Source organism: Ciconia boyciana, chromosome 17 (assembly GCF_034638445.1).
Source record: "Ciconia boyciana chromosome 17, ASM3463844v1, whole genome shotgun sequence".
In the NCBI taxonomy this organism is placed as follows: Eukaryota; Metazoa; Chordata; class Aves; order Ciconiiformes; family Ciconiidae; genus Ciconia; species Ciconia boyciana.
The window spans coordinates 13,352,514-13,368,011 of record NC_132950.1 but is presented as its reverse complement, the minus strand read 5'-3'; the positions used below and the strand labels follow the sequence as shown (position 1 = coordinate 13,368,011).

Sequence of the window (15,498 nt, the reverse complement as noted above, 5' to 3'; positions counted from 1 at the left end):
AGCGCTGACGTGTATGGCACAGGAGACCGGGCTGCCCGTAGCTGCTTGCATGCAGAACGCTACTATGAGATAACACTGCACTATAAAGTCTTAAGACAAAACTCCGTAGGAGTTACAGGAGACCTGAGTGCAAACAGATACCGAGTATGACAGGACAGGCGCCCAAAGTCTAATGGAGACCCCTCAGACCCAAATGCTGGATGAGAGATGCTTCTTGCTAAAATATGAGCTCAATAAGGAAAAGCCAAAAGCGATGCAGACCAAGCTATTAAAAGCTCACTGCAGAAGTATTCATTACTTCAGATGGCAGGATGGTTCTGCCAGGTCAGTCAAGCCAAGCACCGGGTTCTAATGCCAGTCCAGTGGTGTGCATGACAGCTCTCACAGCCTCCCATGTAATAGACAGCTCCCCTGTCCGGGACCACGTTTTGCATGTCCCAGGCCCTCGCCGCACCCATGTTGAAAATCAAACAGAACAATTAAGGACTCCGCTTCATCGCCTCAGCCTCCAAAAGAAGCTTCCTTCCTCTGCTGACGGTCGACACGGATATCCTCGTGCTGTTCCTTGAATTCGGGCCGGCCTTGGGTGCCTGTACTGCCAAAAGGAAGAGAAAATAGTTACACTCTTGTAACGTGCTCCATCATCCTCTTGTTCTTCAAGAAATCAAAAGAAAGCTACCATCCCGATCACTACATAACAGAAATTTGTGCAGGAGAAGGCTGAGCCCATCCCCAGAAATGGAAAACTCTGCTATCAACCTGCTTTGCCTTTTGGCGACAGCGCCCACCATTGGTGTGCCCCAAACCACTTTGTGAGTCACTAGGAAAATCAGATACAATTAGTTCAAAACACCTGGCAAAGAAGATACGACCTTAAAACACATGTACCCCACCTTATCCCAAAACCGCTCAGATAGCTGGCTTCCTCCTGCGCAAAACTCACATCTTCAGCAAATGCACAAAACAGAACAACGTGACACCAAATAGAACAAAATCCTGACCCTCTGACACACTCTGAAAACGATTAGCACACCCACATCATAGATATTCACACTGTGGACCCACACGGGGCAAACAGGCAACGCTCCGGGCAGGCAGGGTAAGAAAAGAAGGCTTAGAGACACAGTGAGGACCTTGGAGTCTCAGGAGGGCATCTAGGCCAACTAGAGATGACTGAGCAAGAGAGGGACCAAAAAGAGACACCCTCGATGGCAGAGAGAAAGATAAAGGAGCGCTGCATAGCAAAGACAGATGGGAGGCTCTGACGGAACGAGAAAAATGGAAAGGGAGATAATGGGCTACAGGGTGCTGTGGAGAATAAAGAAGGTCTCAGGAGGCATCGTGACTGTGAGGAGAGGGATGTTGAGAGGGGGTGACGGACAAAAGAAGGCTTGGGACAACAAGGAGGAACTCGGGTGATCATCTGAACGGAGTACAGATGGTCTCAGGTGGCCAGGCACTGAACACAGGGATCCTAGATAGCGTAGAGGAACAAATGAGTGCTCTACAGCTCAAATTGCTACAAGATGGATGCGGAGCACAAGGAAGGTCTTGGGAGGCATCGTGACTGGGAGAAAAGATGTCCTGAGGGAGCCAGAGAGACAGAAAAAGGACTGGGGACATGACAATTAAATCCAGAGGGGATCTGAATCAAGTAAACATGTCATCAGAGGGCCAGGGAACAAAGACAGGCACAGCTAGAGGGAAGAGAGGAGAGAATGCCTGGGCTGCATCACAGATACGGACTCAGGAAGCCTTCTGAGGGAACAAGAGGGGTGCAAGGTCCACTACAAAGCTAAAAGTGTGCCAAGGGCAACCTTGAAGGCATCGATAGGTATCGTGACACCATCAGAGGGGTCCCAAATGGGCCAGAGAGACCAAAGGCGGCTCAGGGACACAAGGAGGAAGTCTGGAGGGGATGTGAACAGAGTAGATATGGCCTCAGGACGCCAGGGACCAAATAGAGGCACCCTAAATGGCAGACAGGATGATAAGAGCGCTCCAGTCACAAACAAACCGGAGGACGCAGTTCAGAGGTAACAAGAGAGGATCAAAGTCCTCTACAGAGCAAAAACAGGTCTGTGGGACACAAAGAAGGTCTCGGGAGGCATGATGACTGGCAGCAGAGGGGTCATGAGAGAGACCCCTGAAAGGGAGGTAAAGTGCTACCAAAATGCTGTGGAGCACAAGGAAGGTCTCCGGAGGCATCCCAGATGGCACAGAAAAGAACAAAAACACTCTTTTTTGGGAACAGAGATCTTAGGAGAGGTGGGATTGCAACAAAGTGAGTCCAAAGGGGGCTTACGGAGATAAAAGTGTGCTGCTCGGAGGGCATCGTGACAGTAGCAGAGGGGTTCTGAGACGGACAGACAAAAGAAGGCTCGAGGACACGATGAAAAAGTCCAGAGGGGATTTGAACAGGCTACAGATGTCCTCAGGGGACCAGGGACTGAACAGAGGTGTCCTAGCTAGCATAGAGGACAACATGAGGGTTCTGGAGATGAAAGATGTCATCAGGAATGGTTCTCAGGGAGTAAGAAGGGTACAATTTGCGCTACAGAGCCAAAGAGGGCTGTGGGGCACGAGGACGGCCTCAGGAGGCACGGTGATGGCAGAAGAAGGGTGCTGAGGGTGCGAGAGAGAGACAGAAGGCGGCTCTGGCACGCAACGCAAAACTCAAGAGGGTGTCCCAGCAATATCCTCAGGGGATGAGTGACTGAATAGAGACACCCTAGACGGCAGTGAATAAGGTAAGAGAGCTGTGGGGCACAACAAAAGCCTGAGGAGGGGTTCTGTCTGAATGAGAGACACACAAAGAGGGCTGCAGAGCTCAAAGGGTGCCGTGGCGCACGAGGACAGTCTCGGGAGGTGTCATGACAGGAACGAGAGGGCTCCGGGGGGTGGGGGAAACGTGGACAAAGAGACAAACAAAGGATTGCTGACACAATGAGGTACTCGGGAGGGGATCTGAACAGAGTAGAGATGTCCTCAGGGAACCGGGGACCAAACAGAGGCATCCAACATGCCACAAACAGGCGAGGTCCCCTGCAGGCTGGCGTCCAGCACAAACGGGTGAGGTCCTGTTCAGGCTGGCGTCTGCCACAAACAGGCGACGTCCTGGGCGGGCGAGCATCGCCACAAACGGGCAATGGGACAATTTTTGTGGCAAACCGGCAATTTAAAAAAAATAATGGGGGGTGTTGTTTTTGGGGGTGTTCTTTGTAGTTCCTCTCCTTTCTACACAGAACCAAAGCAGCGTTAGTTTACTAATGAACGTACACACTTACACACGGTACTCTTATAAATATCAGTCACTGCTAATAAGCAATTGATATGGTGGGTACAGAGAAACCTTCTGTTCAGCAAATGCTTTAAGCTTTACTATGCTAAATACTTTATTTCCCAGGTCCTTGGAATGAGCCTTACTGTACCCCACCGCACCCACCAGTTCTATTTGGAATGATTTCTGAAAAACATGAATATTCCACAGCAAATAAGCAACTGACATCCAGACCCAGGCAATGCACGGGTTATGCATTACACGGCCTTACATGGCATTACACATATTCATTACATGGTTATGCATTACACATATGCCTTACACGGCAATGCAAAACCAAGCCCAGCATTTTTACTGGCTGATGACTGACAGCGTGTGAGATTGGATCTGGCTGAGGGGACTTACCTCCAGGATTTAGGAAACGCTCGTACGCACACGCATACGGCTTCCCAGCTGGAGTGCCGGCTTTTGGTCAACTGGCGGCAGCAGCGAGCGCGGGAAAATGCCGCCAATGCGCAATGCTTCGCTCGCTGCTGCCACCCGGCGACCAAAAGCCGGTACTGCAGCCCGGGAGCTGCGCATGCGCAGTGCCACGCTTTGCTTTTGGCTGCCAGGCGGCAGCACTAGCGTAACAATACTTTTCTGAGCATTAGTGGGATGAGCAACGAGTGATCCCTCAGCCCAGTTTATACCATCCCAAGACGGTAAATACTTACAGAGGGTACAGGGCTTATTTTTCTCTGCCCTTGTCCCACGCCCAGCCCAGGCAGTGATATTCATTGCCTCGGTACCAAAATGCATCCAAGTGGCTTGAGCATTTCAGCCCTTTGCGTTTGACTGCTTTAAGAGTCCAGTGGCTGTTTCTGTCCCTGACCCCCACCCCATTCAGCACAGGGAACCTGCGGAAGAGGGGGAAGAGGGAAGCAGCACAGGGACCCTGTGGAAGAGGGTTTTTTTCCCCCCTGAGTAAGCCTCAGGGATTGCTGTATGGGCCTGCATGCGGCACCAGGGTTGTGGGACTGACAGCAGCCAGTCAACAGATGCTGGAGAGAGATTTGAAAAAACAACAAGGCAACACAGATGGCATCCTGCGAGCAGGTCAGAAGAGACTGAAAGCTGCTTTGTGTGAGGGGGCAGCTATGGTTATCAGGAGACAGCACATCTGAGCAGACCGGATGCAAGTGGCTGATCTGCCACTAAGGGATACACTGGTGATCCTTGACCTTTATTGTGTTGTTCACACCTTTCCTCACCTCTGTGCTATCAGTACTCTGCTCTCCTAATCCTGCATACACACAAGGCTTCTTGTGCAGGGCTTGTCACTTAGATAAGAGACACTGCACGATGTTACTTACCACCCTGCCCTCCAGCGTGCAAAGCGATTAGACATGAAGCAGGGAAAGCAAATGTGTATTAGATGTCCTCAGCAGATGACTGTAGAGCCCTGGAGGTTCCATCTTTGCTCTGCATAGGAGCGTAGCTCTGTGCTCCCTGCCGCTCCTGCCAGCAAGCATCACAGCTGCACTTTACTGCCTGCACCACACAATACTTGGTAAGCTGGATGGGCTGTTCTGCCAGTGTGTCAGATGAGCAGCTCAGTTCCTTCAGCTGCCTAATTTGCCTCCTTAAAACAAGCACTTTGACACTTGCTTTCTTTAATTCAGACCCCTCTAAATATCCCCTGGCCTGCAAGCCACTTTCAGCTAGCAACACAGCTGAAATACAGTGCTGGTAGAAATCTAGCTGTCATCTTGCTCTGATGCCAAAAGGCTTTTACAGCTTGAACCCCTGATTGTTTTGGCATCAAGACTGCAAGGCAAGAAATATACCTCTATTTGAATACGCAAGGCATCTGCCAAATAGCTGTGCACGGTGATACATGGCTGCCTGTGACCGGCACCTTCTCCCGCTAAAACCAGAGCACGGTTCCCTTGTGAAGAGCCATCGGCAGTGCAGAACATACCTCAGCTTTCCCTGCACCGGATCCCCAGGGAACAGCATCTTTGACTGGAGTGTGCAGCAGCCTCTTGTCATCCCAGCCCCTTTTGCCCTTGAAAAAGTGGCTGCCTGTAGCAGCAGCAAAGCCACTGCTGCCCAAAGGAGAAAGGAACAACTTGGTGTAAAGCTCTGCAGGTTGCCTGTGTCCCATGCAGAGTCAATGGCCTCAGCAGCCTATAAATAGGGCAAAGCTACCAACCTGAGAAGGAGTCACAGGGTGTAGCAGTTTCTGCAACAACCATACTTTCCAGCCTAGCTGAATAGAGTAAGAGGCAAGAGAAAAGGGCCTGTTGGGTGACTTGAGAGGCAGAACTGCTGTCAATTGTGCCATGGCTGTTTCACTCTGTCTCTGACAGAGTTACTTCCCAGAGGTTGGGAGACAGGTATGTTTGCACAGCATGCTTATGGAGCAAAAGGCACTATAAAGCAGCAATGAAGAATGAGGATGGCCTGTCGAGATGCTAGGAGTAACATGGAGAGCCTAAAGCATTAGCCAGGCAGGGCTTGCAACTAGCCTTGTGTCATGGTTTAATCCCAGCCAGGAACTAAGCACCACACAACCACTCACTCACTCCCTCCACCCAGTGGAATGGGGGAGAGAATCGGAAAGGTAAAAGTGAGAAAACTTGTGGATTGAGATAAAAACAGTTTAATAATTAAAAAGAAACAACAGCAACGTGTAAGGGAAAGAGGGAAAAAATAAGAGAGACAGAGAAAAATAAAATCCAAGAAAGACAAGTGATGCAAATGAAAACAATTCCCAACCGATGCCCAGTCAGTCCTGAGCAGCAGCCCCCCACTAACCTCTACCCCTAGTTTTATTGCTGTGTCCCCTCCCAACTCCTTGTGCCCCCCCTAGCCTACTCACTGGTGGGGCAGTGTGAGGAGCAGAACAGCCCCTGGTGCTGTGCAAGCGCTGCTCAGCAATAATGAACACATCCCTGTGTTACCAACACTGTTTTCAGCACACATCCAAAACGTAGGAGGAGGGAGAGTGGGGTGCAGGGAAGTGGGGGGGTACTGGAGTTTGGGTGGGGAGCAATGGGTGGGTTGGGGGGCACAAGCAGCGCCTCAGGGGTCTGGAGGCAGAGGGGTTCAGGGGGACAGTGCAGAATATGGGGGAGCAGGGGTGGAGGAGGAAGAGGACAGAGGGGGGTGGAGGAAGAAGAGGAGGGAGGGGGAAATGGAGACACAAGATAGGAGGGCAGGGATTGTGGGGAGGGGGTGTCACGTGAAAAAACTCACGTGGGGTATGTTTCAGTGGAAAGCACGGGGGAGGAGGAAGACAGGGGGGAGAGAGCCAGACCCTGTGGGGAGGTGGGGGAGAGCCGGACACTGTCAGAAATACCCAAGGAAGGTCTAAGACACAGAAGACAGACTACACAACAGAGACTGCAACTGCCCTGCCCAGCACACACTAGTGTTGTACTGAAGAGTAACCTGCTCCCTTCACCTGGCCAAAATGGACTGTTCTTGAACAGCCCTCTCCCCTACACTAACTCTGAAACCCTTCCCTGCATTTCCCAGCCTTGTCACTTCCCCCCAGCCCCTCCCCAGCCCTGGTCCCTCAACTTAGCTTTCAGAGGGCCAGGGATCTGAATCTATCCTCAACAAAAATAACATCATCAACTAACTGGGATGTTCCTGCAGTCACCAGGTTCCTCTTCATCATCTGGGGCCTGATGAGATCCACCCGAGAGTACTGAAGGAACTGGCAGATGTGCTCACCAAGCCCCTTTCCATCATTTACCAGCAGTCCTGGCTAACTGGGGAGGTCCCAGTTGACTGGAGATTAGCAAATGTGACACCCATCTACAAGAAGGGCCAGAAGGAGATTCCGGGGAACTACAGGCCTGTCAGCCTGACCTCAGTACCGGGGAAGCTGATGGAGCAGATCATCTTGAGTGCCATCACACAGCTCGTAGAGGATAACCAAGGGATCAAGCCCAGCCAGCATGGGTTCAGGAAAGGCAGGTCCTGCTTGACCAACCTGATCTCTTTCTACGACAAGGTGACCTGCCTAGTGGATGAGGGAAAGACTGTGGATGTTGTCTATCTAGACTTCAGTAAAGCCCTTCACACGGTTTCGCACAGCATTCTCCTGGAGAAACTGGCTGCTCATGGCTTGGACAAGTGTACTCTTCGCTGGGTAAAGAACTGGCTGGATGGCCGGGCCCAAAGGGTGGTGGTGAATGGAGTTTACTCCAGTTGGCGGCCGGTCACAGGTGGTGTTCCCCAGGGCTCTGTGTTGGGGCCAGTTCTGTTTACTATCTTTATCAATGATCTGGACGAAGGGATCGAGTGCACCCTCAGTCAGTTTGCAGATGACACCAAGTTGTGCGGGAGTGTTGATCTGCTGGAGGGGAGAAAGGCTCTGCAGAGGGACCTGGACAGGCTGGATCGATGGGCTGAGGTCAACTGTATGGGGTTCAACAAGGCCAAGTGCAAGGTCCTGCACTTGGGCCACAGCAACCCCATGCAACGCTACAGGCTTGGGGAAGAGTGGCTGGAAAGCTGCCCAGCAGAGAAGGACCTGGGGGTGTCGGTCGACAGCTGCCTGAACATGAGCCAGCAGTGTGCCCAGGTGGCCAAGAAAGCCAATGGCATCCTGGCTTGTATCAGAAATAGTGTGGCCAGCAGGACTAGGGAAGTGATCATGCCCCTGCACTCAGTACTGGTGAGGCTGCACCTCGAATACTGTGTTCAGTTTTGGGCCCCTCACTACAAGAGAGACATTGAGGGGCTGGAGCGTGTCCAGAGAAGGGCAACAAAGCTGGTGAAGGGTCTGGAGCACAAGTCTGATGAGGAGAGGCTGAGGGAACTGGGGTTGTTTAGCCTGGAGAAAAGGAGACTCAGGGGAGACCTTATTGCTCTCTACAACTACCTGAAAGGAGGCTGTAGAGAGGTGGGGGTCGGTCTCTTCTCCCAGGTAAGAAGTGATAGGACGAGAGGAAATGGCCTCAAGTTGCACCAGGGGAGGTTTAGACTGGATATTAGGAAATTTTACTTTACTGAAAGGGTTATCAAGCATTGGAACAGGCTGCCCAGGGAAGTGGTTGAGTCGCCACCCCTGGAAGTATTTAAGAGACATTTGGATGAGGTGCTTAGGGACATGGTATATTGGTGGTCTTGGTAGTGTTAGGTTTACGGTTGGACTCGATGATCTTAAAGGTCTTTTCCAACCTATACGATTCTGTGATTCTGTGATCTGCCAAAAAAAATAAAAAAAATAAAAAAATAAAAAAACCCAACCACAAACCACAAACAACCCCCCCGAAAAAAACCCAACAGTGCCAGCAGTTACCATCACATCAGCCAACACCAACCTCTTCCACAACACCCTCCTCGCAAAAGGGCTGTGGCATTCTGTTCACCTGCTCTGCACCAATTCCAGAGTCGGACGGTGTAGCCGTCATCGCTTGTGGCACCTAGGATACCAAGAGACACAAAATTACCGTTGCGCTTGCGAGAAGTCATCAGCCCCATGCTCCTCTTCTCTGCTACCCCAGCTCGCCTCAAATGTTCATCCAGATCTGAAAGTAGCCCACATGGCATCTGCAAAACCAGAGTGAAACGTTTAACCGAGTTGCCATATGATTCTTCGCTATTAGACACCAACCCAACCAACAACCTCCTCACCTTCTCAGACTGCTCGTCGGCATGCGGCTTTACCCCTCTGAGGCTCTGTGCAGCACTTGAGAAAAACATAGCAAAAGACACATGCTGAGATACTGCCTGAAAGCTCAGTGACTGCCATCTCCCTCTCCTTTACCTTGGCCGCTCTCCCACCCAGCCTCCGCTGTTTTGTGCCGCCATATCGAGGCTTGCGCACCACCTGTAAAACCCAAAAAATGGGATGATTATAACTTCACCATACAACACCTGAAAAATAACGGCTACTTCAGCCCACTAGACATTGCTCACCTTGCCAAAGTCAGCTCCAGTGCCAATATCCCGCTTCGCTCCTTCAAAACAAAACAAAAAAACCCCAAAAAACCACACAAGCTAGTGATATAGCCACCAGTCACATCTTCCTGCTGGCACCACATGCCAGCCACCTTCTTACAGCACTCCACTCGGCTCCTCTGTCACCCTTTGGCACACAGCTCATCCCCCTGCATCTGCAAAACCAATATCAAACAAGTTACCTGGATGCTGCGCGATAGCTAACAATTCAAGAGGTCTTGTTCCCATTTAGGAATACCATCTATATTCCAACTACAGCCTGCCATTAAAAAAAAAACAAACCCGAAGCATTAAGCCCCACACATACAAGCCTTAACACCTTCGAGATTCAATCTGCTCAACTACCACTTGAGCAGCCTCTCCCAGATGGCTCTGGTTATGCCCTCTGCTTCCTCGCCAGCTGCAGATAACTACTTGCTCCAAGATGGACTGTACGGCCTTTGCCTACAAAATCTGGGCATATCAACATATGTAGCTCTTATTGCTACTCTTCCCCTGACTCTACCATTGCTACACCCCCAGGCAGAGAAGCTCCAACCCAGACACACACATCCACAGACTGACACTGCACAAACAATACAAACAACATAATCCAAAAACGTGAGAAAATTCTTGGCAAGAAGAATGACTTCCAGACCAGAGGCACTGTCGGGCGAGAAGATTTATGGGGCCATGAGGAAGAATCCACAGCAGCCTTGGAAAAGTCAAATGCTGTGGCCCGTAACAAAAGGATATCACCCCAACTGGGATGATGGATCCGCCAGAAACCTGTCTCTAAGACCTAAAAACATAAGGACACAGGGAAGAATTCCCAGAAAAGGGCTCCCTGAAAATGGATGGCTCAAGAGATGCTGACACTGACTGGAACACCACTGTAAAAAAGATGACTGTCTGTAAACTTCTGGAAGGCAAGACATGCAAGACAGATCCATGGATTAAACTTCTAATGCAAAAAAGGAAGAGCTCCGTTAGCATTACGCTGATGAGTCAAGGCATGTGAGACCCTCTGCATGGCTGCCGATGTACCTGATGGGCACAAAGATCAGTGGGAACATCAAGACCTGCGTAAGGTATACATAAAACAGACACACAAAACAGCATAGGACACAGACACACAAAACAGACTACACAAACTACACAACACCACATACATGGGCTGGAACTGCCCTGCCCAGCAGATGCTTGCATTTTGCGCAAAGGAACCCGGACCCTCTCTTTGCCCAAACGTGTCCTATTCAGAACCACCCTCTCCGCTATGCTGAATTTAAAACCCCTCCCTGCCACCCCACACAAAGATAGCGTGGGCCCCTCAACTTAGCTTTGAGGGGGCTGAGGGTCAGAGTCCATCCTCAATGAAGACTGACTAGGCTAACTAGGATGTTGCTGTGATCACCCAGTTCCTCTTTGTCATCTGCAAATGGAGTGCCATCAGTCAGTTTCACACCAATCAACGCTGACCTCTTCTGCAATGATGGCCTCTTCGGAAGTGCTGTGGCATTCTGCTCACCCACTCCGCTCCCCGTCTAGCACCGGATGTTGTGGCCAGCATCACCCATGGCACCTAGAGAACCAGAGAGGCAAAGCGATTGTTGTGCCTGGAAGCGGTCGCCTGCTCGCAAACAACATGATGGCTCAAAAATAACTGCCACTATGTTTTGGTGTTGCACCTTTTGGTGTTGCACACGCTCAGGGGCGGACATCCTGCTTCACACATGGTTTTGTGAGTTGTTTCACACCTTCAAAACAGGGTGTTAAATGGTCATATAGGCACTAACAATGGAACTATTCCCTCCATTGTTGTGTGCTGACTGACCTCCTTGGTGCTCTGCTTGCCATCTCCCTTCAGTGTCTGACTCCCTGCTCTGCATCTGTAGGAACAAAATAAAACAAGTCACCTGTATGCTAACAAACACCCTAACAAAAAGAAAACCGTCCCCATTCCGACTTCTTTGCTCCGCTAACCTTGTTGACCTGTGCTTTGTGCTCCAATCCACCATGCTGAGACAGTTACATCAGAGAGTCCAAGAAAAACAGTAGTACCCATGAAAAGTATATGCCTTTCCCTCTTCTTTCCCCCACCCAGGTAGCCACACTCCAGACTCACCCTATCTGCCTGCCTCCCGTGCCATGCCTCTGGGGTCAGTCTCCATGTCAGGCACCCGTTCATATAGTCAGTCCATCTCCGATGTCCCAGAAACCAGAACCTTTGATGCTGGGCTGACCGCGGAGAGAATGCACAGGCACGCAGATGTTACATATACTGCTTTCTGATGGAGAGAGCCTGCCGTGCAAAACAGACTAACAAATCCCACTGACTGACTTACATACTCGGGCAACACAAAGAGACCCCAAAAGCACAAAACTCAAGCTATCGACCTCACCCCCCACGGTGCCATCCGCTTGCCTTCACTCTCACACCTCGCTTCTCCGTCCTGCTTAGCCTAGACCTATACCTAAACTACAAGAATAAGTCAAACCACTCATCAACACACAAAAATGACAGTTCCTGCCGGATGACTCAAATATGGGGGGAGATAGACAGAGCTGAAAAACTCAGGCCTGCGAATGCCGAAACATGTATGGGTAGCTAGCGTCTGTGGCTGGCATAATGACAGACTTTTCCTTTATGGATAAATAACTCCTAAATGACTCCATGAACTGCAGCAAGGAGAACCCCTTGGTAAACAGCGTTCCTGAACAAGAGTGCCGACATAAACGGGACACAAGACTGGGCTGCCAGAAACCGCTCGCATACAGAATGCTATTATTAGAGAACACCGTGCTAAGAAGTTCTAAGCCACAACTGTATAGGAGTTACAGCAGACCTGAGTGCAGACAGATGCTGAATATGACTTGATGGTCACAAAATTTAATGGAGACCGGTGCCAAAAGTCTAATGGAGACCCCCTCAGACCCAAATGCTCGATGAGCGCCGCTTCTTGTCAAAAATGCAAGCTCTATGAGGAAAAGCCGAAGGTGATGTGGACCGAGCTATTAAAAACTCGGTACAGAAGTATGCATTACTTCAGATGGCAGGATGGTTCTGCCAGGTCAGTGTCTCATCCCACTCGGTGGGTTGCAAGAGGGGTGAATCTTTTCGATTCCCCGACTGTTTGTGTACCGACAAAAGCCAATCTCTGCTCGACAGAGCCGCATGGTCGGTAGAGTCACAACAATGACTCAGAGGAACAGGCTGGCCAGCAACTTTATTAACTGGCAAATTCCACAAACGGACAAACTTATCGAACTGGCGAGCTCAACAAACGAACAGAGGTGATTCGGCAATTTCCGGGCAGCCCGTCACAATTTATCCCAAACTTGCATATATTGGAAGAGTAGAGGAAGAGAAAAGCGAGAAAAGGAAAGGAAGAGAGAGGAGGAAAGAGAAAGGAAAAGTATCACCACCCTTGGATCCCGCAATGACAATGACAGACATAGCAATCCTCCAGTGGTGGGCGCGTGCGTGGTTCCCTGGAGGGCGTGTCTTTTATAAGCTAATCCCCGCCTCCAGGTACGCCCCTTCAGGACTTACACGGTTCTTGTTCTAGAAAGATCTCAATCTTCTGCGCAGGCGCTGGGGGAGGGGGGTGGTCGCGAGGGGTCTCTCGGGCGGTTGCAAGCCCCTTCCTCAGATCAACTCTGTGCGATCTCTGGCCATATATGGTAAGGTCTGGCGGAACCCGGAACCGTGCGTCCTCCGACGCGCTCTCCACATCCCGCACGTCCTGCTCCCCCTCTCCTCCACCCCATGCTCTCCAACCTGCCGTCGCCATGCAAATAGCGCCTCGCCTCGCCACAATGCTTGAGACATTAACTCTTTCAGTCTCTCACAGTCAGTCTGACCTGGGCACCAGGTTCTAATGCCTGTCCAGTGGTGTCCATGATATGCCTCGCAGCCTTGAACTTAATAGACAGCTCTCCCATCCAGGATCATATTTGCATGTCCAAACCCCCCCACTTCCCGTGACCGGGCATCCCCGTGATGAAAATCAAACAGAACAAATGCATACTCTGCTTCATCACCTTGGCCGCCAAAAGATGCTTCCTTCCTCTGCTGACAGTTGACAGATATTCCTTGAATGCAGGCTGGCCCTTGGGTGCCTGTACTGCTAAAGGAAGAGAAAATGATTATGCTCTTGTAACATGCTCCATCATCCTCTTGTTCTTCAAGAAATCAAAAGAAAGCTACCATCCCGATCACTACATAACAGAAGTTGTTTGTGCAGGAGATGACTGAGCCCATCCCCGTAAATCAAAAAGTCTGCTATGACCCTGCTTTGCCTTTTGGCGACAGCACCTGCCATCAGGGTGCCCTGAACCCCTTTGTGAGCCACTGGGAAAATCAGATACAATTAGTTCAAAACACCTGGCAAAGAAGGTATGACCTAAAAACATGTGTGTATCCCACTTTATCCCAAAACCAGTCAGATAGATGTAAGTTTTGTGTGGGAGGAAGCCAGCTTCAATAAGTGCACAAACAGAACAACATTACACCAAACAAAACAAAAACTTTACCCTCTGACACCCTCTGAAACAGATTAGTGTGCTCACATCATATATACTCACACAATTAGCCCACGTACCGGGCTTCCTCAGGGTCAGCCCTGCAAAGACAGGAGGAAACCTGACGCCACCTCCCCAGAGGCCCCAGAGCTCCAAGCACTGTGTTCCTTTCTCTGCTGCTCCCATCATGGGAAAACACTGGTGAGGATACCTGGCAAAAAAAGAGGAAAGAGAGCCACGGGGACCTTGATGTCAAAAGAAGACCTGACTTTACCTGCAGGAATAAACGAAAGAAATCCAGCAAAAAAAAATTCAAACTAAAAAACAGAAAACAGGAAAAGCCCAGAATGCTCAAAAAGACAGGATACCGCACCATGCAGCAACCGAGACTGCCTAACAGATGAAGGCGGGAGGACGAGAGGTCTGCTGCAGAAGTGGCATGAGACGCCTGAGACTGATTACCTATGAAGCTCCCTGGGGAACTATGGAGGTGGTCAGCCAATGGAAGAACCACGATGGTGTGACGTGGTGACTTGAACATCTAAAATGGACACCTTACGAGTACAGAAACTGGTGCTAAGATCACAATAAGAGAATGTAACTGCCATGACTGATACTAGAGCAAACCTCATTGGACACTTAAGGAAAAAAGCAAAACTGGAATAACAGAAAAAGCTTGTGTGCCCAGGACTGTGATAAAGGAGAAAGCAGTGGCTGGAGATTCTTATGAGCACAAATAATATGCATTCTCTTCTACAATAAATTCCGGGGAAGACAGTGACAAACCTGCGCTGGAAATAAGTGCCTAGTCAATGCCTCTAAGAAACTGTCGCGGATGGAGTGAGAGTGCACTTCACTCGTAAGCGAGAAGTAAAAATATAGTTTATTGATACAGAATAGGGAGTTAACAAAGTTCAGTGCGACAGTGTTTTAACAAGATTCGATGGCGAGGCACACTTGATTATTTACTGCATAGAGGACAGGGTCAGACAGAACTGTCAGGGAGACCCTCCCGTTGAGTCATGAGGTTCGGAAGGATCCCCTTGCTTTCTAAACTCCTTCTCAGAGAGGAGTCTAGGTGCGGCTAGATCCAGTCCTAGTCCCAGACTTGGTCAATGGTTTATGTCTAAAGGATTATATATGCGCAATCAATCCTTTATATCACTTAGCTAAGATTTCAAAGTTTAGCATGCTGTTAGTCACTTACCGAGGATCTGTTGCGGCAAGGAATCTCTCAACCTCGAGGAGTAACCTTGAGAGGCGTCCCTGCTCAAGGGGAGATCCTGGCGTGCAGCCCGCTGCCGTGCAGGAGAGCTCAAAGGGCCCTGGGCTGTCCACTATTTAAGGAGTAAGATGATTGACTTATGGTCATATTTGCATATCAGCAAGAGGTTTAGATCCTTGCATCAGGCAGCCCTTGGCTACTTTGTTGCCATTCGTCCTCAAGGTCCAGGATAAGCTGGATGCAGCTATCAGGATGACTCCCACTGATGGTTACTGCTTGTGCAGGGAGCTGGGGGGGGGGGGGGAGCCCACCGCCACAGAAACAATGACTGTGACATTCAGATGGAAGGTTATCCGGGGGGGGCGGGCTGGCCCCCTTTGTGTGACCTATTCTACTTCTTTGGCCCATGAGATTTCTGCAACCTAGCATTCCCACAATATTTCCGATACTTGCACCTAAGCCACCCTATCTCCCTACAGTTTTCTGAGCCATATCTTCTCTTCTCATAAAGTATCCAGGCTCCTCT

General features: G+C 50.1%; 2 long non-coding RNA genes across 4 annotated transcripts; both read right to left on the bottom strand.

Annotated features, from left to right (window-relative positions):
- Positions 1–552: 552 nt before the first annotated feature.
- Positions 553–9,402, bottom strand: LOC140660924 (uncharacterized). Of its 2 annotated transcripts, none has more exons than XR_012045543.1 (4): positions 9,203–9,402; positions 8,918–9,113; positions 8,605–8,833; positions 553–595 (listed from the first exon to the last, which is right to left on the bottom strand). It is a non-coding gene; the product is annotated as an uncharacterized lncRNA (long non-coding RNA). The 2 variants fall into 2 exon arrangements; XR_012045542.1 differs by lacking the exon at positions 553–595 and adding an exon at positions 8,400–8,486.
- A 1,300-nt stretch (positions 9,403–10,702) lies between these two features.
- On the bottom strand, positions 10,703–15,156 carry LOC140660923 (uncharacterized). 2 transcript variants are annotated; one of them, XR_012045539.1, is made up of 6 exons: positions 14,955–15,156; positions 13,811–13,958; positions 13,268–13,350; positions 11,058–11,112; positions 10,912–10,980; positions 10,703–10,805 (listed from the first exon to the last, which is right to left on the bottom strand). It is a non-coding gene; the product is annotated as an uncharacterized lncRNA (long non-coding RNA). The 2 variants fall into 2 exon arrangements; XR_012045541.1 differs by having other exon boundaries at positions 13,268–13,353; positions 13,828–13,958.
- Positions 15,157–15,498: the final 342 nt, after the last annotated feature.